Source organism: Nyctereutes procyonoides, unplaced genomic scaffold (genome assembly GCF_905146905.1).
Source record: "Nyctereutes procyonoides isolate TBG_1078 unplaced genomic scaffold, NYPRO_anot_genome, whole genome shotgun sequence".
NCBI lineage: Eukaryota > Metazoa > Chordata > Mammalia > Carnivora > Canidae > Nyctereutes > Nyctereutes procyonoides.
Genome location: NW_026575146.1, coordinates 66,887,904 through 66,913,139, shown reverse-complemented (window position 1 = coordinate 66,913,139; position 25,236 = coordinate 66,887,904). Strand labels below are relative to the sequence as shown.

Below are 25,236 nucleotides of genomic sequence, written 5' to 3'. Positions count from 1 at the left end.
ATTCATTTGGGGAATATGAATAATAGGGAAAGGGAATATAAGGGAAGGGAGAAGAAATGTGTGAGAAATATCAGAAAGGGAGACAGAACATAGAGACTTCTAACTCTGGGAAATGAACTAGGGGTGGTGGAGGGGGAGGAGGGCGGGGGGTGGGGGTGAATGGGTGACGGGCACTGAGGGGGACACTTGACGGGATGAGCACTGGGTGTTATTCTGTATGTTGGTAAATTGAACACCAATAAAAATTAATTTATAAAAAAAAAACAAAAGAGAATGGACAGAATGGGAGAAGATGTTTGCAAATGTCTTATCAGATAAAGGGCTAGTGTCCAAAATCTCTAAAGAACTTATCAAACTCAACATCCAAGGAACAAATAATCTAATCAAGAAATGGGCAGAAGACATGAACAGACATTTCTCCAAAGAAGACATACACATGGCCAACAGACACATGAAAATCTGCTCAACATCACTCAGCATCAGAGAAATACAAATCAAAACCACAGTGAGATTCCACATCAAGCCAATCAAAATGCCCCAAATTAACAAATCAGGAAATGACAGATGCTGATGAGGGTGTGGAGAAAGGGGAACCCTCTTACAATGTTGGTGGGAATGCAAGCTGGTACAGCCACTTTGGAAAAAGTATGGAGTTTCCTCAAAAAGTTGAAAATAGAGCTACCCTATGACCCAGCAATTGTACTACTGGGCATTAACCCCCAAAATACAAATGTAGTTATCTGAAGGGGAACCTACACCCCAATGTTTATAACAGCAATATTCACAATAGCCAAACTATGGAAAGAGCCTTGATATCCATCAACAGATGAATGGATAAAGAAGATGTGATATATGTATACAACGGACTACTACTCAGCCACAAAAAAATGAAATCTTGGAACGCCTGGGTAGATCAGTGGTTGAGCGACTGCCTTCAGCTCAGGTCATGATCCTGGAGTCCCAGGATCAAGTCCCACATCCGACTCCCTGCGGGGAGGGAGCCTGCTTCTCCCTCTACCTGTGTCTCTGGCTCTCTCTCTGTGTGTCTCTCATGAATAAATAAATAAAATCTTTTAAAAAATGAGATCTTGCTATTTGTAATAATGTGGCTGGAACTAAAGGGTAAACATGCTAAGCGCAATTAGTCAATCAGAGAAAGACAATTATCATATGATTTCACTCATCTGTGGAATTTAAGAAACAAAACAGAGGATGATAGGGAGAAAGAGGGAAAAACAAAACAAGATGAAATCAGAGAGGAAGAAAAACCGTAAGAGACTCTTAATCATAGGAAACAAACTGAGGTTTGCTGGAGGGAAAGGGGGTGTGAGTATGGGGTAACTAGGTGATGGAAATTAAGGAGGGCATGTGATGTAATGAGCACTGAGTATTATATAAGACTGATGAATCACTGACCTCTACCTCTAAACCTAATAATACATTACATGTTAATTAATTGAATTTAAATTAAAAAATAAGGGACCTGGGTAGTTCAGTCGGCTAAGTGTCTGCCTTCGGCTCACGTCATGATACCAAGGTCCTCGGATAGAGCCCCATTTCAGGTTCCCTGCTCAGCGGGGAGTCTGTCTCCCTCTGCCCCTCCCATTGCTTGTTCTCTCTCTCTCTGTCTCTCTCTGTCTCTTTCTCTCAAATAAATAAAATCTTTTTTAAAAATTAAATATATATATAAATAAATAATTAAAAATAAATAAATAATAAACAAACAAACATACAATAAAATCCAAGTTCGAGGGAGAGGAGGATTGCCCTTGAATCATAATTATCCTAAAGATTAACTTATAATAAATCATAAAAATGAATTTAACAATTAGGTATTTTAATTGAGCACAAGTGAAAAGAACATTTGGGTAAATAACGTAGCACTAACATTCTGTAAATACTGGTCCTACATGTTCTTTAAGAAACACAGAGATTCATGTACAAATAAAGCCCCATCTTATTTATTTGAGCAAACTGCTTTCTGTAGAGGCACAACTAGGAACTATATTAGGCACATTTTACTTCCTGAATAATGGCATTCTAACCCTTACCAACAGCTCCTCTGTCTAGGATCTTGGTGGTTAGAACAGACCAAGTTATTATTGCTTGTGTGGTTGAGTAGGAATAATAACTCTAAAAATCACAACAGATTCAAATAACTGCAAAAGTTCAGGGAATATCAAAGGACTTCTATATCTGGTTAAAGGTCAGAGTCACATGGAGATTTTAACAGAGTAATATTACCTGATGATTCCTGAAATTCAGAGAGGGTCATGACAGGGGACGCAGAGGACAGACATCAGCTATTGGGTCTCTACTTCTTGGGTACCCTCAGAAAATATCTCTCCTGCATACATTTGTGTCCATGCTCTCACCCCAGGAAAATAAGATTATATTTACTCATATTTCTTAAAATGTTTTCTTAGCATATCATTTTTTCTCTAAGAATCTCTCTTTATCTAAAAGGTAGTTCTACTTACCAAATGTCATGAAACACCAGTTTTTATGGTCATATTTGAAGCATTTGTGCAAAAGGGATATCTTACCCCCTGAGATAAAGGTTTGGGACATCATGGGATGCTTGGGTGGCTCAGCGGTTGGGTGTCTGTCTTCAGCTCAGGGTGTGATCCTGGAGTCCTGAGATCAAGTCCCGCTTTGGGCTCCCTGCATGGAGGCTGCTTCTCCCTCTGCCTATGTCTCTGTCTATGTGTGTGTGTGTGTGTGTGTGTGTGTTTTATGAATGAATAAATAAAATCTAAAAAAAAAGGGTTGGGACATTATGATCTCACCCATTTGCTCGGAAGTGATTATCATTTCACCTGTAATTGCAGTGAGAGTGTCTTCAGGGAGAGTTGAAATTATCTCTGAAAAAAAATTGTAACATAGACAAATAACTAGAAGCTATTAGTAATGATTAATTAATGATTTTGAAAGAAAGAAAAGCAGGAAGCCAGGGGAAAACAAAGCTAAGTTGTCTGAAAACTATCAGGTGGAAATGGTCTCATGTATGTATGAAGTGAAAGAATGAAGTGAAGCTTCTGTTTCTAGTCAAACTGAGAAACTTCTGTTTCTAGCCAACCTGAGAATTTTGCCTACAAATATGATTCTTACACTGCCCAATCGTATGCTGAAAGAGGAAAAGAAAGAACCATAAAGTGAAAATCACTAAAATGTTAAAAATGAACATGAAGAAAGTGAGGCAACTTTTTAAAAAAAGATTTTATTTTTGATGAATCTGTACACTGAACGTGGGGCTGGAATCCACAACTCAAGACCAAGAGTCACACGTTCTACCTACTGAGCCAGCCAGGAACTCCCAAAGCAATTTTTATTCACTGCTTCAATAAACAGATGTTAAGCAGCTAAAGTGTCTCACACATCATTCTTGGTGTAAGTTTTCTATAGGGGGTGAGAAGAAGGGGAAAGCTAGCAAAGAACTTACCTGTATTGAGAAAGATATTAGTAAATAATGAGTAATAAATAAATTATTCTCTATGCTATATGATGATAGGTGCCCTGGAGGGGAGTAAGCTGGACTTGGGGGGATTAACAGGGAATAAGAAGCTGCAATATTAAATAGACTAGGAAAGGAGAGTTCATGGCAAATGGAAACTTCAGGCAATACTTAAATAAAGATCAATTAAGCCATGTGGCAGTTTCAAACATATGATCGAAGCACAGGTATCGACCAATGTCACGTGCCAAGCAAAGCAAGCTGTCTATGGTCATGGAAGTAGATGAGTGAAGCAGAAGGTTTAAATTAGTCAGAGAGGAACACAGGGTAAAGATCTGTGAAGCTTCTCAAGGTCCTGTAAGAATTTTGAATTTTTTCCAAGTAAAATGAGGAGTGCTTCTGGGATTTTGGTCAAATATGGACATTACCTGATTCATACTTTGAAAGAGTCATGTAGGCGGGAGAGTTGACAAAGGATTGGAAAAGAAGCAGCATAAGATAAGCATCAGTTAGATGACCATTGCAGAAATTCAGGATGGTGGGCTCTTCTCAGGCTAAGGGCAGGCATGGTGATGAAAAGGGGTCAGATTTATGATATGTTTTGAAAGCAGACTTAATCAGATGTCCTATATGGCTGGTTCTGTGGTATGAGGAAAAGAATGAGTCAACCATGAGCCTGAGATTTTTAGTCTCAGCAACTGGAAGGATGGAGTTGATATCAACTGAGAATGCGAAAGCTATGGTCAGAGCAGAGTGAAAATAATGCCCACCATGATACCACCAATGCTGGTGAGGATGTAGAGCAAAAGGAACTCTCATTCATTGCTGGTAGGGAGGCAAAATGGCACATTCTGGAAGACAGTCTGGCAGTTTCCTCCAAAAATAACATAGGCTTACCAGGCAATTTAGCAATTGCATTCCTTGGTATTTACCCAAAGGCATTGAAAACACATCCACACAAAAACCCGCACATGGATGTTTACATGCAACTTTATTCACAATTGCCAAAACTTGGAAGTAACCAAGATGTCCTTCAGTAAGTGAATGGATAAATAAACTCTAGTACATCCAGACAATGGAATATCATTCAGCACTTAGAGAGCAAGAGAGTGCTGTCATGTCATGAAATGACATGGAAGAAACTTAAACGCATACTACTAAGTCAAAGAGACCATTCTGAAAAGGCTACATAGTCCATACCATTCTGGAAAAGACAAAGCTATGGAGACAATAGAAATATATGTAGTTGCCAGAGGCTAGGCAGAAGGGAGAGACAATTAGTGGAGAATTTTTAGGGCAGTGAAATTGAAATTTTAGGACAGTGAAACTAATCTGTATGGGGGCACCTGGGTGGCTCAGTGGTTGAGCGTCTGCCTTTGGCTCAGGGCATGATCCCGGCATCCTGGGATCGAGTCCCACATCAGGCTCCCTGTGAGGAGCCTGCTTCTCCCTCTAACTGTGTCTCTGCCTCTCTCTCTGTGTCTCTCATGAAGAAATAAATAAAATATTTTTTTAAAAATTTAAAAATAAAATAAAAAACCCTAATTGGTATGAACTTAGTGGTGGACACATGTTATTATACATTTACCTAAACCCATAAAATGCACATCAGGAATGAACCTTTATAAAAACCATGGTCTTTGGATGATAATGAGTCATTGTAGTGTTATCAATTGTAATAAATGTACCACTGTAGTGGGAGATGCTGATGAGGGAGACTGCATATGTAAGGGCATAGGATATATGTGAAATCCTGTACTTTGCTGTCAATTTTGCTGCAAACCTAAAACTTTTCTAAAAAAATAAGATTTGTTAAAAAAAAATTAAAGAAAGCTCAGGAGACGTTTAAAGGTGTTGAGTCTGTGATGTCTACTAGATGTCCAGGAACAGGCTGCAAGAAGATCATTAGATAGAGGATTATAGGATTTTTGCATGGACATACAGGCTTAAAGGGTTTTTTTTAATTTTTATTTATTTATGATAGTCACAGAGAGAGAGAGAGAGAGAGAGAGAGAGAGAGAGAGGCAGAGACACAGGCAGAGGGAGAAGCAGGCTCCATGCACCGGGAGCCTGACGTGGGATTCGATCCCGGGTCTCCAGGATCGCGCCCTGGGCCAAAGGCAGGCGCCAAACCGCTGCGCCACCCAGGGATCCCAAGGTTTTAAGCTTATAATGATATTTTCAACCTTGCCACTGCATAAGATCACCAACAGAATGTAGATGGATTGTGAAGAAATAACTGCTGACTGGGGTCTTACTCATTACAATACTAAAAGAATGCTTTCTTACTTTAGCCAGCGTATTCAGTTACGAATTCAAAGCAGCAGCAGCAGCAACAACAAACTCCATGGTGCGAAAGCTGCTGAAAGAAACAGCAAGGAAAATTTTAGATGTCATTATTCTGCTTTTAAATTCATTAAGGGGATGGAGTTCTGAAGACAGAAAATTTCATACAAATGAGCAGAGAACTATATAGGAATTGAAGTAATAGAAACAAGAGAGAAAAAATGCTTGTAAAAGTTTAGCAATAAAGGGTGAGGGAAAGAAATGGTAGAAAAGAAAATGTACTAGCTCAGAGTGAAGGGTAGTTATTTTATGAAGTGTACAAATTTTATTGATATTCTTGTCAAGATTAAGAGACTGAAGATCAGTGATGGGTGGTTTACCCATCAAGAGATTTGATAAATCAAGAACAAAACCCTCAGAAGCTAAGACATGGGAAAGCCATCCTTGAGTGAGATGGAAGGATTGACTCTAAATTGAGGGGAGGCATCATTTCCATTTTAACACAAGGAGCCCATAAGAGATTTGTTTTAGATCTGAGAGACAGAGGATGTTGTCATACAATACCAAATAATGATTTTTCTATTCTCTGTATAAAGGTGGCAGAGTATTAACATAGACAAAAGTAATCCTGGAGGAACATTATAAGTAAAAAATAGATTTGGCATTCTTGAGATTTTAGTGAATATAATGAGCTAGGAATATCAAGATGGACAGGCAAGTAACAGAAGAGCAAAAGCAGCTACTGGAGTAGAGGTAGAGGCTACTGATGTAGAGTAAAGGATATTGGAGGATTCAGGTTAGGTCCTTGAGCAGGATTTGGGAAGCTTTTAAGTGACAGGTCAGTAATGACAGCTCTTTGAGTAGATGGACTGACCTCTTTATAGATAATTATTAGGATAATTCAGGATGGAAGAGAGATTCTTGATTTTCTGGATTCCCCAACTAAATGATGTGAGGTTTGAAGGTGGTGGCAACAAGCCTAATAAGTAATCAAAATATGGAGTCTTTTTTAGACAATGACAACAGTGGAATGTTAGAGCCGTAATTGTTGAGTGCAGAGAGTTACACGGCTCTAAAGAGTAAATAACACATTTGTGTCCCAGATGGTGGACTTGGCTCCTCAACCAGCTTATGCTCCATGTGTAAATGGCAGCCATGTGCCACTGGGCCTAGGTCTATTGGAGTAGGGTGCAAGTACACTTCCCTAATTGATTGGATCTAGTAGTTTTGCTGTAAGGAAAGCTTTCATTAGAATCATAAATAGGAATTATGTATTCTGCTACAAATAGCCTATGACATAATAAAGATACTACTGATTCCATATAAGAATTGAAGTGGGGGGGAAGCCCGGGTGGCTTCCATTTGGCGCCATTTGGCGCCACCTTCGGCCCCGGGGCCTGATCTTGGATGACCCAGGATTGAGTCCCAAGTCCGGCTCCGTGCATGGAGCTGCTTCTCCCTATGCCTGTGTCTCTGCCTCTCTCTCTCTCTCTCTCTCTCTCTGTCTCTCATGAATAAATAAATAAAATCTTAAAAAAAAAAGAATTGAAGTGAGGTTAGTGTACAAAGCAAAAAATAAGATTCCAAGAAGTCCTTACCATCTGGATGTCAGATTATATTGCAGATTTAGGGTATTAAAAACAACAAAACACCTCTGCTCTGCTTTGCAATGTGTGTTCTTAAAACCAAAGGGAACTACTGAGTCACTTTTTTTTTTTTTCAGATGGTGACTGAGCAAATGGAAAATGGAGAATACAACAAAAGTTCTCTAGGCTGATAAAAATGTAGGTGGATGTTGTATAATGAGGAAGTCATCATCAAGGATATCATTAAAATTTCCATTACTGATGAAGTGTTAAAATTGGTCTTAATGGGTCCCTGGGTGGCTTAGTCGATTGAGCATCTGACTCGATTTTGGCTCAGGTCATGATCTTAGGGTTGTGAGACTGATCCCCATTTTGGGCTCTGCATTCAGTGGGGAGTCTGCTTGGGATTCTCTCTCTCCCTCTCCCTCTGCCCCTCCTCTTGCTTGCATGTACACTCTCTCAAATAAATGTATGTATGTATTTATGTATTTATTCATGAGACACAGAGAGAGGCAGAGACATCAACAGAGGTAGAATCAGGCTCTCTGCAGGGAGCCTGATGTGGGACTTGATCCCAGGACCCCAGGATCATGCCCTGAGCCAAAGGTAGACACTCAACCACTGAGCCACCTAGGTGCCTCTTAAATATTTTTTAAAAGCTGGTTTTAATACTCAGGTATCTCAATAATTTCAGTCAGAGAAAACATAAGCACTTTATATTTTCCTAATTAATTTTAGATAATCAGGGCTTAATAATGTCATGTTCAACCATAATTCAAGTGCTGCTAATTTCCACCACTATAACTGGGAGAAATTAGCATGTCTTAGCCTTTTCCAAAAACATTGTTGGTTGCCACAGCTGTATCCTCCTCAGGATAATCTTTGGGCCTACAAAAATCCTGGCATCCAGGCCACAAAATAGGACCACAGATACCTGTAGTCTTTCCTAGAAGGCCTTATGCAATATATGGCCTTCTCTGATACTAAAATATGTTGTTTCAATATTGAGCGTTCAGTTCAATTCTGACAGTAGCTACTTGGGAGTTAGCACAGACCCCACAGGTTAAGGATTTAGTCCTACAACTGTCTCTTCAGATGCCAGCTGCAAATGGGGTACGTAGGCTACCCCCACTTCTACCAGGCTGACTACACATTTGGAGTTGCTCGAGTCCCCATTAGGTTTGATAATTTGCATGAATAACCATAGAACTAAGGAAAATGCTACATTTACTATTAGTTTACTATAAAGGATGCAAATCAACAAAGAGATGAAGAGGCACATAGGGTAAGTTCCATAAGAACCCCAAGAGTAAGAATTTCTATCACAGTGGAATCCATGTGTACCCCCTTCTGGCCAGATGGCATTTTGAGCCCTCCAAAGTCTGATAACCAGCTCCCATCCTGAAGTTCCTTTATTGGCCTCCATCTTGAGCCACTTCACCATCATACAAAAGACTCTTATTCAGTAAATACCAAGGGTTTTAGAAGCTCTGTGTCAGGAAGTAGGGACAGACACTAAATATTTATTCTTTTTTTTTTTTTTAACCACAGACAGGAATGTAGATTAGGTAAAAACTATAGTGAGAGGTAGTCTCTGACATTATACTGTCCCCTAGAGGTCCTCAAGAAAGCTGTCCACCTCTCCACAGTGGCAGAGCCCAATTTTGTTTTCAGCCCACCCCGCACAATGAATAAAAATCTTAAGGGTAAATGTGACTGAATAAGCCATTTATTATTGCACAATCCAGAGCAAATGTGAGGCAGACAGGCCCCAGATCAGTGACTTGGAGGCTGGAAAAATCCATAAAAAAATACTGCAGAAGACCACCAATGCCATAAAGAAGGTAAAACTTACTGAACACTAGTGGTTCCTAGACTGGGTTCTTTGGGCAAAAAGAGGGTCAGGTCCATGCCATAACTAGTCAGACAAAAGGGAATGGGAATTCCCCCCCGCCCCCGCCATGGGTTCAGACTATGATTTCCACAAGAGATTGGGAAAGAGCACAAATATCTGTCTTTGAGCATGCTGAGGTCACATGCATGCCATGACCTGCTAGGTGTCAGAGGCAAGATAACTTCTGCCACCAAAGGCAGTGACATAATTATGGCAAGGTCTGAGCTAGTCAGAATATGAAATGCAGCTCCTGAAAACTTATTTTTTAAAAGTATTTTATTTTTTTAATTAATTTTTATTGGTGTTCAATTTACCAACATACAGAATAACACCCAGTGCTCATCCCGTCAAGTGTCCCCCTCAGTGCCCGTCACCCATTCACCCCCACCCCCCGCCCTCCTCCCCCTCCACCACCCTTAGTTCATTTCCCAGAGTTAGAAGTCTTTATGTTCTGTCTCCCTTTCTGATATTTCTCACACATTTCTTCTCCCTTCCCTTATATTCCCTTTCCCTATTATTCATATTCCCCAAATGAATGAGAACATACACTGTTTGTCCTTCTCCGATTGACTTACTTCACTCAGCATAATACCCTCCAGTTCCATCCACGTTGAAGTAAATGGTGGGTATTTGTCGTTTCTAATGGCTGAGTAATATTCCATTGTATACATAGACCACATCTTTATCCATTCATCCTTCGATGGACACCGAGGCTCCTTCCACAGTTTGGCTATTGTGGACATGGCTGCTATAAACATCGGGGTGCAGGTGCCCCGGCGTTTCATTGCATCTAAATCTTTGGGGTAAATCCCTAACAGTGCAATTGCTGGGTTGTAGGGCAGGTCTATTTTTAATTCTTTGAGGAACCTCCACACAGTTTTCCAGAGTGGCTGCACCAGTATTTTAATGTATTTATTTGAGAAAGAGAGAGCATAAGCAGGAGGGGAGAGGGAGAAGCAGGCTCCCCACTGAGCTGGGAGCCCAATTTGGGGCTCAATCCCAGGACCCTGGGATCATGTCTGAGCTGAAGGCAGACACTTAACCAACTGAGCCACCCAGGTACTCCAGCTGCTGAAAATTTCTTATAACTGGAATGCATGTAGAGGGCTCCTCACAGAGGCTCTCTAATGCTGTCTCACTGAACAAAGAGATAGCATATTCTCTGAAGGTTTTTCCACATTTGCTGATTCATAAAACTTAATGTGGACTATGAAGTTCTTGGTGTTGAATCAGAGCAGACTGTTAACTGAAAACTTTCTCATGTTGGCTGCACTCCTGAGGCCTTTTTCTAGTGTGAAGTTTATGGTGTTGAATGAGGCTATTCTTTTGGCTAAATGATTTCCCACATTCACTGCACTCATAGGGCCTTGCTCCTGTATGAACTCTCTGGTGCTGAATGAGGCTGGAGCCTTGTCTAAAGGATTTCCCACATTTACCGCATTCATATGGCCTTTCTCCAGTGTGAACTCCTTGGTGCTGAATGAGGATAGAGCTTTGGCTAAAAGAATTCTCACATTTAGGGATCCTGGGTGGCGCAGCAGTTCAGCGCCTGCCTTTGGCCCAGGGCGCGATCCTGGAGACCTGGGATCAAATCCCACGTCAGGCTCCCGGTGCATGGAGCCTGCTTCTCCCTCTGCCTCTCTCTCTCTCTCTCTCTCTCTCATAAATAAATAAAAATTTTAAAAAAAATTTAAAAAAATTAAAACAAAAAGAATTCTCACATTTATCACATTCATATGGCTTTGCTCCAGTGTGAATTCTCCGTTGTTGAATGAAGCTGGAGCTTTGTCTAAAGAATTTGCCACATTCAGCACACTCATAAGGCCTTGCTCCAGTGTGAATTCTCTGGTGCCAAACAAGTTTGGATTTGCACCCAAAAGCTTTCCCACCTTCACTATACACATAGGCCTTTCTCCAGTGTGAGTACACTAGTGCTGAACAAGTTTATATTTGAACCTGAAGGCCTTTCCACATTCACTGAACTCAAAAGGCTTTTCTCCAGTGTGGACTGTCTTATGCTGAACAAATGTATGTTTGTAGCTGAAGGTTTTCTCACATCCACCATATTCAAATAGTCCTCCTCCAGTGTGAATTCTTTGGTGCTGAACAAGTGTACATTTGCAACAGAAGGCTTTTCCACATTTACATTTGTAAGAATTTTTTCTGTTGTGAAAGGCTCCCTCACATGTAGTACTGCTGTGTATATTCAGTACTGCTTTGGGAGTGGCCTGATGCTGGAGAAGACCCACACTGGCTAGGAAGTCCTTTTTCAACCTCCTCACAGATGAAAGGCTTCCCTAATGAATGGCATCTATAGTTCTTCACCAAGGAAGCCCTGTCCATGTCCCTACTACAGGGTTTTCTCCCACTGTGCTCATTCTGGTGTTGGTGAAAATTTGCACATGTGTAAGATTTCTGTCCAGTAGGTATTCCTTGATGCTCAGCCAGATACAAAATATCTTTCATGACAGGAACACACATCTCACAGAGATGAACCTTCTGGGTAGATGGATCTGAAGTTAGGATTTGTGGCATTCTTCCCAGAAAACCATTCTGTCCAGAAGGTGCCGCCTCATTCTGTATGCCACACAAACAATCTGAAAACAGAGAAATGTGAGAATTACATGTTGTCTCTGGGGACAGGTGGCAGCCACATTATACATATGTGCCTGACATACCATAGAATGAATAAAGCAGACTGTTTAGGATGAAGGAGTTGGGAGGCAAGACGAGCAAGGGACTGCTCTGCAATATTGGAATTCTAAAGGGTCACAGAAATAGGGAAGCCTTACAAGATGAAAGAAGTTAAGAATGGGATGCAGCACAGTGAGAAGCAGGCAGTTTCCAACTCACTCCTCTGAGAATGACCTCCGAAAGGGCTGTTGCTCACATGTGAGTAGTTTTTGTCCAGGAATAGAAAAATGATTACTAGCAAATAGCTGGTGTTCAAAGACTATTGAGGATATGTGCTCACCAGCTATTATCATGAGCCAATGTTGGGAACACTGCAAAGGCAGCAGTGGAAAGGAATGGGCAAATGATAGATGCAGGGAAGCTGGCAGCAGCCAGGGACTAGAAGTCAGAGTAAAAATGACAAAATAGTCAAGTATCAAGAATAGGGAAGAAAAAGGTGAAAACGACACGTGGCCTTTGGAAATGGCACTAAAAGACTAGTTTGTCAATCGGAAAAGGACAAACATTATATGGTCTCATTCATTTGGGGAATATAAAAAATAGTGAAAGGGAATAAAGGGGAAAGGAGATAAAATGAGTGGGAAATATCAGTGAGGGTGACAGAACATGAGAGACACCCAAATCTGGGAAACGAACACGGGGTGGTGGAAAGGGAGGTGGGAGGGAGGTTGGGGTGACTGGGTGATGTGCACTGAGGGGGGCACTTGATGGGATAAGCAACTGGGTGTTATGCTGTATGTTGGCTATCGAACTCCAATAATATATATATATATATATATATATATATATATATATATATATATATGAAACACTAGTTTGAACAAACTCCTGGTATTATGTGGACATAGCCCTGATTGTCATTCCTGTCTCAATTGCCACTCAGCAGGGCCATCCCCCTTCTAGCTCCTCCTACCATGGCAAGAATGATACCATCCTATGAAGTGCTCAGAACTCTCCCTGACAATGCAAATTGAGCAACTACATGAGACTTGGATAATGCAAGTCCAAAGGGAAAGACAGGACATATAAGTGGCCAGTACTCGCTCAGAACAACTTAACGCATGACAAATCATAGAAAGCTAAACATTACAAAAAGAACCTCACATAAAGGTCTCACAAGAACAGCACATAATTAGTGTCCATGTCATTAATGGTTATTCCTGGCATATGCAGATATGTAGAACTATCAGAAAAAGGGAGAAAACCTGATGTAAGTAGGTACCATGGATCTGTAGAAGTCACCCAGCCAGTGAGAGGGCAGGCAAGGTGGGATCCATCTGCCTGATTGCCAAGACTATCTAGAAGGATTACATAGAATCCTTTCCTACCAGAACTCAGGGCAGCAGGTATTATAGCAGGGAGAGAAGAGGGCAGTGCCAACAATTCAGTCCTAGCAACAAGAGCACCTACCCAGGGAAAAAGGAAAGGATGTGGTGCCCATGGTCTGGATGGAAGGAGAGAGCAGTCCCTAGGGAAAAGCAGAAAGGCAAAGTTGCTACCCAAGTCACTATGGTGGGTGTGATGACCTTACCCAGAGAGGTTATAAGTGCCAAGTTCTCCAGCATCACGTCGTGGTACAGGTGTCTTTGAGCCTCATCAAGAAGACCCCATTCCTCCCAAAGAGAAGTACATAGCCACATCCTCCAAAGTCACATTGTCCTGTCATGTTGATGAGAGATAAAACCACGGTCTCCCTCTTGAGGACCCACAATCCACCCATACACACCTACCCCATGCTCATCCCCTCCCCAAGCTTTCCACTTCAGAGGAGAAACCAGGACCTGAAGCCACTGGTACTGCGCTTTCCTCTTGGTTCTATTAACCAATGTGCCCAGCCCTCAGCAACTGCAGGCAAGTAGGCAAAGAGACACCATCTACATTCAGGAACTGAATTATAGGACGGCATCTCTTACTGCCAGGCAATTTCCCTGGAGTCCTCCATATCATGCTCCACAATAAAATTTGGGGTTAACCATTACCCTTAAGTCTCCAGTACTAGGGCCCAGGACTACTCCCTCTCTCCTCATACACTTCTCACATCTTTAGAGCCCATGGTTGCATCCCCACAGTCACTGCAAACTCCCTGTTCCACACCATACACATCTTCATGGACTTGCTCCACACTACTTGGTACATGATGTCCAGAAAGAACTAGGCAAATTCAAACATGATCCAGTACTACCCCAGACCTCCAATGGATCCCAACACAAGGGGTAGCCCTGGATGCTGCTTTGAAGGCCTCTCTGCCTGTCTCTAATCCTTGCTTCAATATTTGTCGTATGGAACTATATGTGACTTTCAGAGACCCGTGACCTTCTTCTACTTTTGTGCTGCACTTGCTAGCCCCTCAGCAGCCACAGCACTCTTTCCACCTAACCCTCATTCAACGCTCAGCCATACTGGTACTCATACCAACCAGAGTGATTCTCACGGATGACCATACTGCCCCAGAACTCACCCCCCCACCAAGAAAATACCCCAGAACCCACCAAAGCTCACCACAAAATAACAGTAAACCCATCTTATTTCAGTAAGTCATCCACATCTATCTCACGTCCACTCTTCCCTTGGCCATCTGCCAAGACCAATCTCCCCACATACTCCCTTCATGGCCACTTTTCTTCTACACCCGAGTTTATGATACCCATAACCCCAACCGGGTGCCCAAGCAATAGATCCCGCTTTCAGAACTCTTACTCTTCTTATTCTTTTTTTTTAAAGATTTTATTTATTAATTTGATAGAAAGAGCAGCAGGGGGAGTGGCAAGCAGAGGCAGAGGAAGAAGCAGGCTCCCTGCTAAGCAATGACCTTGAGATCATGACCTGAGCTGAAAGCAGACACTTGACCGACTGAGCCACCCAGGCGCCCCCTTACTCTTCTTTATGACCCACTAGTAACATTACTGCCATGAGCTGAATTCCTCTTTCTAAATATGATCTACAGCTCCACCCTGGTGCACACACTAACCTCCATCCTAAACCCTACTCAAGATTTTGAGACCCATGTCCACTTGCCCACTTGATGCCACTACTCATTTGTTCTCTGAAGTATCTCAGAATCTTAACATGGCCAATAACAAAGCTCCTGATATCCTCAGTGAAAATCACTCTGACTACTGATTTTCCCATCTCAGTTGGTCCAACTTCCACCCTTCTTGCTGCTAAGACCAAAATTTTAGAGTCATCTCTGACTCCTTCCTTTCTCTCTCTCACCCTCAAAATCAGCCCTTCCTGAAAAATTAGATTCAGAATCCAACCACTTCTCCCATCTCCAACCAGCACTCTGGTCCACGGACTATCGCAGTAGCCTCTTCCCTGGTCATCCTTCCTCCTCCCTCAATCCCAAAGTCTGTTTTCCACTCTACAACCAGATGAAGCCTATTTAGACCTGGATAAGATCATCTCCCTCCTCTGTTCCAAATTTCTCATTAATCCTGTATAGTTGCCCAACTTCTCCAGCAGCCATTTCCAAAACTAACTCCAGTCCCCCTGCTCTTTGTTCCTAAGAGAAAGAAGACCTGCTGTGCCCTGTTCCCACACTAACAAACATTTGCACATGGATAAGTGTCTACACCTCTTTCCATTGGTGGCCAGAAATAAGAACTCCATATAACCCTCAGCCTGGACTCAGAATGAATCGAGGAGATTACTCCCTGGCCTTGTGGTCTCTCCCAGATCCCCAAACCAAAAGAGCTGTCAGAAAAGCAGGTGAAGAGTCCCAGGACACCACAATCGCAAAGATGACATGGGCAGGATCCCAACCAGTGCAGGCCGGGGACACCCTCCACTTCACTGTGTGTTCCCTAAGTGCTACTTCAGCCTATGGGGCCTGTGGGCAGAAGTCAGTCATGGAGGCTGCGGACCATAGTGTATTTCAATGGGCTCGAACCCCTCCTGTACCTCTGCCCAGCCCTGGAGGCCAGAACTTGGGCTGAAAGGCTAAAAATTGTTATTTCAATTCTCAGTGCTCCCTCTTCGCAGTTCTATGACCCTGGACTCAATCACCCTCAGTCCAGTCTGTTCTCCCTCTGAGCAGCTCTGGGAAAACTTTTATTTATTTTTTTTAAAGATTGTATTTATTTATTAATGAGAAACACACACAGAGAGAGAGAGAGGCAGAGACAGAGGCAGAGGGAGAAGCAGGCTCCATGCAGGGAGCCTGACGTGGGACTTGATCCCAGGTATCCAGGATTAGACCCTGGGCTGAAGGTGTCTCTAAACCGCCTAACCACCCGGGCTGCCCTGAGAAAACTTTTAAAACCCTAATCAGACCGTGTCCCTCTTCTCTTCACAACCCTCCAGGGTCCTCGCAACTGAGGTACCACACCTCCGCCCGCCAGTCCCGGCGTGACCCCGCCTCACGATCCCGGTTCCCCAACTGCAGAGCCCTCTCGCCCAGGCGCCCCCGCAGCCTCTACCCCGCAGCCAGCTCCCGCACCGCAGCGCGCCGGCGCTCACATACGGCCCCCACCCACCGGTGCCTCCCTGTCCGGGACACCCGGGCCTGGGCCGCAGGGACGCGATCAGACGCCCCGCGCTTCGGCCTTGAGGGTCTAGGTCGGGGGAGGGTGGGAAGGGCCCGGGGGACGAGCATTTACCTGCGCCGGGGCCCTGGGCGCGGCCGCCGCCTTCGGGGGGCAGGGGAGCGGACACCCGGGCTGGGGAGTCTCTATCCAAGCCGTGGACCCCCGTCTGTGCGGTGGGAACAGCGCCCCCCCCCGTGCCTTTTCAGTCCCGACCCCGCCTGAAGGTGCTGGAAAACCCAGAAACACCCAAAACCACCTTCACAACCGGACGCTGGAAGTAACTCCCGAAGCGCTGTTAGGCCCCAAGATCATTAGTGAAAGGGAATAAAGGGAAAGGAGAGAAAATGAGTGAAAATATCAGTGAGGGTGACAAAACATGAGAGACACCTAACTCTGGGAAATGAACAAGGGGTAGTGGAAGAAGTGGACGGGGGGGGGGGGGGGGGTTGGGGTGACTGGATGATGGGCACTGAGGGGGGCATTTGGCAGGATGAGCACTGGGTGTTATGCTATATGTTGGCAAATTGAACTCCAATAAAAAAATAATAAAATAAAATTTAAAAAAGGAAAATGCAAATCAAAATTACAATGAGATAATCACCTCATACCTGTCAGAATGGCTAAAATAAAAAACAAGGAATAACAAAAATAAAAAAAATAAAAATAAAAGGCCGGAAGAGCTCTTATCTCTGGCCTTCATGGGCTTCATCCGCAGCCTCTCGGAGCTGTGCCCTCTGGGTAATGCAGTAGAGAAGGTAGGGAAGATGTTCCCCACCAGAACCATCCAAAGGCTCAGAGATTCTGCCAGGGGTCTATTTAGGTTCCAGAGGTTTCCTTAAGGGATTTATGCAGACTTATAGGGAGTGCTGTCTGCAAGTGATCAAAAATTCTTAGAAGAAACATGATTTCAGACCCCATGAAATTTAGCAGTCTCCCAGAGACTAAAAACAATATTTTAGGGCCACCTAGGTAGCTCAGTGGTTGAACATCTGCCTTTGGCTCAGGTCATGATCCTGGGCGTCCTGGGATAGAGTCCCACCACAGGCTCCCACCAGGAAGCCTGTTTCTCCCTCTGCCTATGTCTCTGTCTCTCATGAATATATAAATAAAATCTTTTAAAAAGCCCAATATTTTAGGTGCCTCCAAAGGCTACTGATACAAGTGACATATTCCATAAAGTCATTTTGACATAAAATATGTACATTCTTAGCTGTAAACTAATAAACATCATCTTACTGTTCTTCACATGCATGAAACATCAACTGTTAAAGTGAGTTTTGTGAGTTTCTGTATGTTAGGTTAGGAACAAGAGGAAAAGACCCTAGATAGATTCAGGACAGAAAGATAGAAGAGTGATATGGGGCTGTCCTGAAGAAACTGCACAAGGGTAAAGTTTTGTCTCTCCTCCTCACAGAAAACCTCTCTCTTGCCTATATATTGTGATTGTGATTGTGTCCCACCCAGTGAGGAACAGTTCAATCCACAGGATAGTTCTTTCCACATATTCCAAGGTATCCAAGTCCTTTCAGGAATGTGACATGTATTTCAAATGGAGAGCAACTAAACAAACACTATTTTGGTATGGGACAGTGGCTGCCGTTTTCACACTTATAGCACAAGTGCAAAAGGGGCATCTGAACCCTAATATTATGGGGGTATCTGAATCTCAGGAGGAAAGGAGCACCTGAACTTCATGGTCTCATCATCTTGCTGGGAAATAATGATCATTTCTGCTGTTACTGATGGGAAAGTTCTGCAAGGGGAGTTCAGATTACCTCAGAAAGACAGTAGTGAAATAAAAATGACAGTTATTGATAATGTTTATGTAGTTCTTTAAAAATAGTGGCAGGAAGCTCTGGAGAAACATCAGGGAAGGGAGAAAAAATGTAAGACCTCAGTGAATTTGAGAAGTCACTTAGGTATGAGGGAATCCATTGAGCATGTGTCTGTGTTGGAACCTTGGTCACACTGAGGATTTTGTTTGCAAAAGGTGATTCTTTTTCATTCAGGAACACATTGAGCAATACCAGCATGGAGAGAGAGGTGAAGAGGGCATTTAGAGTAGCCAGAAGAGTAAACATAAACGGGGAATCCGAGGTGTCATGTTTACTCACTGCTCTACCAAGTGTGTATTGAGCACTTAGAAGTGTGTGTATTTCACGCAGGAGTTATGGCAAATATTTAGTAAGCAATGCCAAAAATAGAAACTAAAAATAACTTGATTAAATGAGAGTAGATAAAAGTATACAACTTCCCTAAGATGAAAGTCATCACAAAATGTAAAAATAAAAAAGGTGAATTGAGTCTACATTTGGTGAATCTCAGTGAATCCTAGATTAACACGCTATTTAGGAACTGCAGTCATTCACGGACAAATAAAGTCCTATCTCATTTCCTCCATCAAAGTACTTACTGTGAAGGCAATTAGGGTCTAAGCTGGGAATTCAACAGATCCAAAGTGCTGAATTCAGAATCTATCAAAACACTTTTACACGTGATTACATGTCAGGGTCGCATGGAGAACTTAACCTATCTACAATTCCTGCTCATTCCTGCTCTTCAACTTGTGCAACCTTTCTTTTACTTTTTATTTAACATGACTCCTATTTCTCTAAACAGGAGATGAAGTTCAATCTACTTTGCACTGGCCACAGCTATTTACTAAAAATGTAATGTAATAAGCACAATAAAGAGAATCCTATACCCATAAACAAAAGAGAAAGAAGGTGGAGGTTTCCAGTCTCATGCTTATCACTCACTTTTTTTAGAGACATGCTATTACAAACACCCAAACACAACATGGTCCATAAAATAAAACAATCAAAAACACATGCACACATTCTGTATGCCAACATTTTTAAATTTCATAATTTCCTGAAGCTTCAACATCCCCACAAAAGCTGTGCACAGCAGGGGACTAAATGTACCCACCTGATAAGGCTGGTCCCGGACACAAATTCCCTGTCTTGCTTTCTCCTGCCTCTGACTCCTGTTGGGTCTTTCTCTGTTCTGTGTCTCTGTCTCTCTCTGCTCCCCTCCTGCTAGGCTGAGCCGGCTTCTTGGGCTCTCCTCCCATCTGGCCCCTAGTCTGTACCTGGCCTCCCTCTTCTAGGACCTGGGAGTATAATAAAATCTTTAATTTCATGTACTCCAAGTGTAATTACTGTTGGAGTGATCCTTAAAGACTCCACAAGGGGAATTACTTCTCCATTTGATGATTCTGAACTCTGGTGAAAGTCCCCAAGAAATGTCTTTGAGGCGCACTTTACTGTTCGGCTCCCCCGCCCCCACCCCCGCCCCGACCCCCGACTGTGTGCACCGTCCGGGAAGGCTCCCTGTTTCGGCCTTCAGGGCGCTGCCTGGCGCTGCTCTGAGATGCCCCTTCCTTCCAAGTGCAGCCAAGTCTGCGTCTCAAAGTGCGGACGGTGTCCCCGTCCCAACAATGCATCCAGGATACGGCTCTCCAGCGGTGATTCAGCGGCTCTCCAGGGGCGATCATGATCCTCGGGGTCATGATCCTCGGGCTCCGGACTCCCAGCCACCCGGCAGGTGAAGCGATACTTCTCAGCCCGCCTCTGGTGAGGGTGATTTCGGGAGAGGTCTCGGCCGAGGAGCACGCACCTCCTCGGAGCCACACCGCTCGCGGGGCTGGGGCTGGACGGGAGGAAGACGGTTACGCAGCGCTTTGTGCTCTACAGTAACCCTTGAGGAGGATCGCTCGCCCCTCCCCTGGGAGCCGGTGGCGCGTCGCTCGCACGGTCCTACCCAAGGGCCCGGGGCCTCCCCACCCCACCCCACCCTGCATCCCTCACGTGGTCGCTCTTGGTACCAGCCCCTCTGAGGCTGACCTGGACGCCCTAGAGAGGGAACCTACCGCTTGGAGAAATGGTCAGATGGACAGCCAACTAGCTGCTTACAGATAGATAAGAGCCATTCTAAAAGGTTTTGCTAGGAGGAGGAGAAGGAAAAGAAAAGAAAGAAAAAGTAAAAAGGCAGGAAGGACTGCTTATTCCGCGGTTGGGGCCTTCCCAGGGGAGGCAACTGCCTGGAGAGACCAAGGCTCTTTCTCCTCCCGTTTTCAGCTTATCAACCAGAGACAGGAGCAAAGCCTCAGGGCGGCACGAGGGGAAGGGGTGGCGGGGGGAGTGTGCCACTTTTAGGAGGCCCAAGATGGAGGGAAAAAAAGAACTTTACACTACAGGCACTAAGTAAATGCAGGTGTGCCAAGCATAATGCTAGCTCTAGATTACTTATTGGTTTAAAAACAGACCCCTAAATGCAGGGGAAGAAAAAGAAAAGGTGATTAAATAAATTGTGTATGCACATGTATATATGACTAAAACAAGTTTCCATAATCTGACCTAATAGGATCAAAATTTTACATATTATAGAATTTCTATAACAAAACAGATTGACCTGGTGCAGATTGGCTTTCCTGCCCAATCTACGCTCTAAAATAGAATTAAAATTTGCTGAAATGCACCAATAGACAAAACATTATGGACATAATCGTTACTGGGGCTCAAATTGTAGTTTTACCTGAGGGTCCCATTCAGTTTAAACATTGTACCCCTATAAACTAAAGAAAGTAACTAAATAGAAAATTTTTAAAATGGCCATGCCTCACTTTAGCTGTAGTCTTTTCCAAGTTATAGTATCCATTGCTGTAAATTATTTCATATTGGGCAGAATGCTCTACATAATAAATAGAAACATTAAATTAGGGGGGAGGGGCAAGATGGCGGAAGAGCAGGGTCCCCAAATCACCTGTCCCCACCAAATTACCTAGATAACCTTCAAACCATCCTGAAAATTTACGAATTCGGCCTGAGATGTAAAGAGAGACCAGCTGGAATGCTACAGTGAGAAAAGTCCGCGCTTCTATCAAGGTAGGAAGACGGGGGAAAAAGAAATAAAGAAACAAAAGGCCTCCGAGGGGGAGGGGCCCCGCGAGGAGCCGGGCTGAGGCCGGGGCGAGTGTCCCCAGGACAGGAGAGCCCCGTCCCGGAGGAGCAGGAGCTGCACCAACCTTCCCGGGCGGGCGGAAAGGGGCTCGCAGGGAGTTGGAGCAGGACCCAGGAGAGCGGGGATGCCCTCGGGCTCCCGGGGACACTCACAGACACCTGCGAGCGCAGGAGAGTGCTCCGAGCTCCCTAAGGGCTGCAGCACGCACCGGAGCAGTTCGGAGGGGCTCGGGAGCGGCTCCAGGGAGGGAGCTGCGGGGCGGGAGCGCAAATCCAACAACACAGGCCCCGGAGCACAGGGCGCCGGGACACAGCCCAGGATCCGGCCTCCCCCCGGGACAGGCAGAGGCCGGGAGGGCCCAGGACAGCAAGGACGCTCCTGCCCGGAGCTGAGCAGATCAGCGGCCCCGCCCCGGAGCCTCCAGGCCCTGCAGACGGAGAGCCGAGAGCCCCCGAGCCTCGTAGTTCCTGCGGAGGCTGAATCCAGGCTTCCAGAGTTGCCATAGCAACTGCAACTGTTCCTCCTGAGACCTCACGGGGTAAACAACCCCCGCTGAGCCCTGCAGCAGGCAGGGGCAGAGCAGCTCCCCCAAGTGCTAACACCTGAGAATCAGCGCAACAGGCCCCTCCCCCAGAAGACCAGCTAGAGGGACCAGTGATACTCCCCCGTGTTCCAATACAACTTGTTTTTGGCCACTCTGCACTGAGCAAAATGACTAGAAGGAAAACCTCACCTCAAAAGAAAGAATCAGAAACAGCCCTCTCTCCCACAGAGTTACAAAATCTGGATTACACTTCAATGTCAGAAAGCCAATTCAGAAGCACTATTCTACAGCTACTGGTGGCTCTAGAAAAAAGCATTAAGGCCTCACGAGACTTCATGACTGCAGAATTTAGATCCAATCAGGCAGAAATTAAAAATCAATTGAATGAGATGCAATCCAAACTAGAAGTCCTAACGACGAGGGTTAACGAGGTGGAAGAACGAGTGAGTGACATAGAAGACAAGTTAATGGCAAAGAGGGAAACTGAGGAAAAAAGAGATAAACAATTAAAGAACCATGAAGACAGATTAAGGCAAATAAATGACACTCTAAGGAAGAAAAACCTACGTTTAATTGGGGTTCCCGAGGGCGCCGAAAGGGACAGAGGGCCAGAATATGTATTTGAACAAATCCTAGCTGAAAACTTTCCCAATCTGGGAAGGGAAACAGGCATTCAGATCCAGGAAATAGAGAGATCCCCCCCTAAAATCAATAAAAACCGTTCAACACCTCGACATCTAATAGTGAAGCTTGCAAATTCCAAAGATAAAGAGAAGATCCTTAAAGCAGCAAGAGACAAGAAGTCCCTGACTTTCATGGGGAGGAATACTAGGGTAACAGCAGACCTCTCCACAGAGACCTGGCAGGCCAGAAAGGGCTGGCAGGATATATTCAGGGTCCTAAATGAGAAGAACATGCAACCAAGAATACTTTATCCAGCAAGGCTCTCATTCAAAATGGAAGGAGAGATAAAGAGCTTCCAAGACAGGCAGGAACTGAAAGAATATGTGACCTCCAAACCAGCTCTGCAAGAAATTTTAAGGGGGACTCTTAAAACTCCCCTTTAAGAAGAAGTTCAAGTAACTCTGAACATGAATGGGCTTAATGACCCCATCAAAAGGCGCAGAGTTTCAGACTGGATAAAAAAACAGGACCCATCTATTTGCTGTCTACAAGAGACTCATTTTAGACAGAAGGACACCTACAACCTGAAAATAAAAGGTTGGAGAACCATTTACCATTCAAATGGTTCTCAAAATATACCCTAAAAACTACAGAACACTTCTGAAAGAAATTGAGGAAGACACAAAGAGTTGGAAAAATATTCCATGCTCATGGATTGGCAGAATTAATATTGTGAAAATGTCAATGTTACCCAGGGCAATTTACACGTATAATGCAATCCCTATCAAAATACCATGGACTTTCTTCAGAGACTTAGAACAAATTATTTTAAGATTTGTGTGGAATCAGAAAAGACCCCAAACAGCCAGGGGAATTTTAAAAAAAGAAAACCATATCTGGGGGCATCACAATGCCAGATTTCAGGTTGTACTACAAAGCTGTGTTCATCAAGACAGTGTGGTACTGGCACAAAAACAGACATATAGATCAATGGAACAGAACAGAGAACCCAGAAGTGGACCCTGAACTTTATGCTCAACTAATATACGATAAAGGAGGAAAGACGATCCACTAGAAGAAAGACAGTCTCTTCAATAAATGGTGCTGGGAAAATTGGACATCCACATGCAGAAGAATGAAACTGGACCACTCTCTTGCACCATACACAAAGATAAACTCAAAATAGATGAAAGATCTAAATGTGAGACAAGATTCCATCAAAATCCCAGAGAAGAACTCAGGCAACACCCTTTTTTAACTTGGCCACAGTAACCGGAGAAGGACAAACAGTGTATGTTCTCATTCATTTGGGGAATATGAATAATAGCGAAAGGGAATATAAGGGAAGGGAGAAGAAATGTGTGAGAAATATCAGAAAGGGAGACAGAACATAGAGACTCCTAACTCTGGGAAATGAACTGGGGGTGGTGGAGGGGGAGGAGGGTGGGGGGTGGGGGTGAATGGGTGACGGGCACTGAGGGGTACACTTGACGGGATGAGCACTGGGTGTTATTCTGTATGTTGGTAAATTGAACACCAATAAAAATTAATTTATAAAAAAAAAAGAAAAAAGAAACATTAAATTAAAGGCATTTTTCACACTTATAAGTTGACTGGACACATGAGACCCCATGAACACTCAGCTAAAATAGTTAATATGGCCCAATATAAGTTAAACCAGTGCCTTCAGGACTGAAATTTATTATATGAAACCTAATTAATAAAGAGATAATTATTCCACTGAGCCCCCAATCCAGAATTGCCTGCTATTAAATCTTGATTGAGGGGAGAGGATGTTCCTTGTGGATGTCTACAACCTTGAAGCTGTGGTCCCATCTATCAAGGGCCCACACTCAATACCCAGTATTATTAAAATTACCAATTCTACTCAATCAATAACTGGTGGATATTTTGCACTTATAGATTTGCTTAACATATTTTGTTTAGCTCAGCCTATTTTAACAGCCTCTCAAATGCAGTTTGCTTTCACTTCCAAAGGGACCCAATACACCTTTTCCAATCCACTCCTGGACTATCACAACAGCTTTACCATCACACATAATCTGTGCACAACCACCTTTCTCCACAGGCACAGATGTGACATTACACTGATGACATCCTCCTCTAAGGAGATTCAGTTGATGCACTTATCGTTTAAAAGATTTTTTGAATTTATTTTTTCATAAGAGACACAGAGAGAGAGAGAGGCAGAGACACGGCAGAGGGAGAAGCAGGCTCCATGCAAGGAGCCTGATGCAGGACTCGATCCCGGGACTCCAGGATCACGCCCTGGGCTGAAAGCGGCGCTAAACCGCTGAGTCACCCTGGCTGCCCAGTTGGTGCACTTATTAATGACACTTTAGTCTGACATTTTTAGTCCTTGGGGTTTGATGACAACATATTCCTCATTTACAAATTTAGCTTGTAAGTTAAACTCAACAGCCACTTTGGCTAGTGCCCTCAGAAACTCCACTAAGAGGCTTTGGCAACCTCTTTTCATGCCTCTTGGAGTGTCTGAACCAGTATGATAGATATTAGTTGCCCCACAGCCTCTGATTAAAAAAAAAAAAACATCCTTCTCAGCTTTGGGATATACATCATTAAAACAACAAATAACTGGTTACCCACTGAGCTTTGCTGGAAATAGAGACTCTCACAGGAGA

At 43.7% G+C, this 25,236-nt stretch overlaps 1 pseudogene; it reads right to left on the bottom strand.

Moving 5' to 3' along the window:
- Window positions 1–10,462: 10,462 nt before the first annotated feature.
- The window catches only part of LOC129500040 (zinc finger protein 544-like), a 28,802-nt pseudogene continuing 14,028 nt past the window's right edge, over window positions 10,463–25,236 (bottom strand).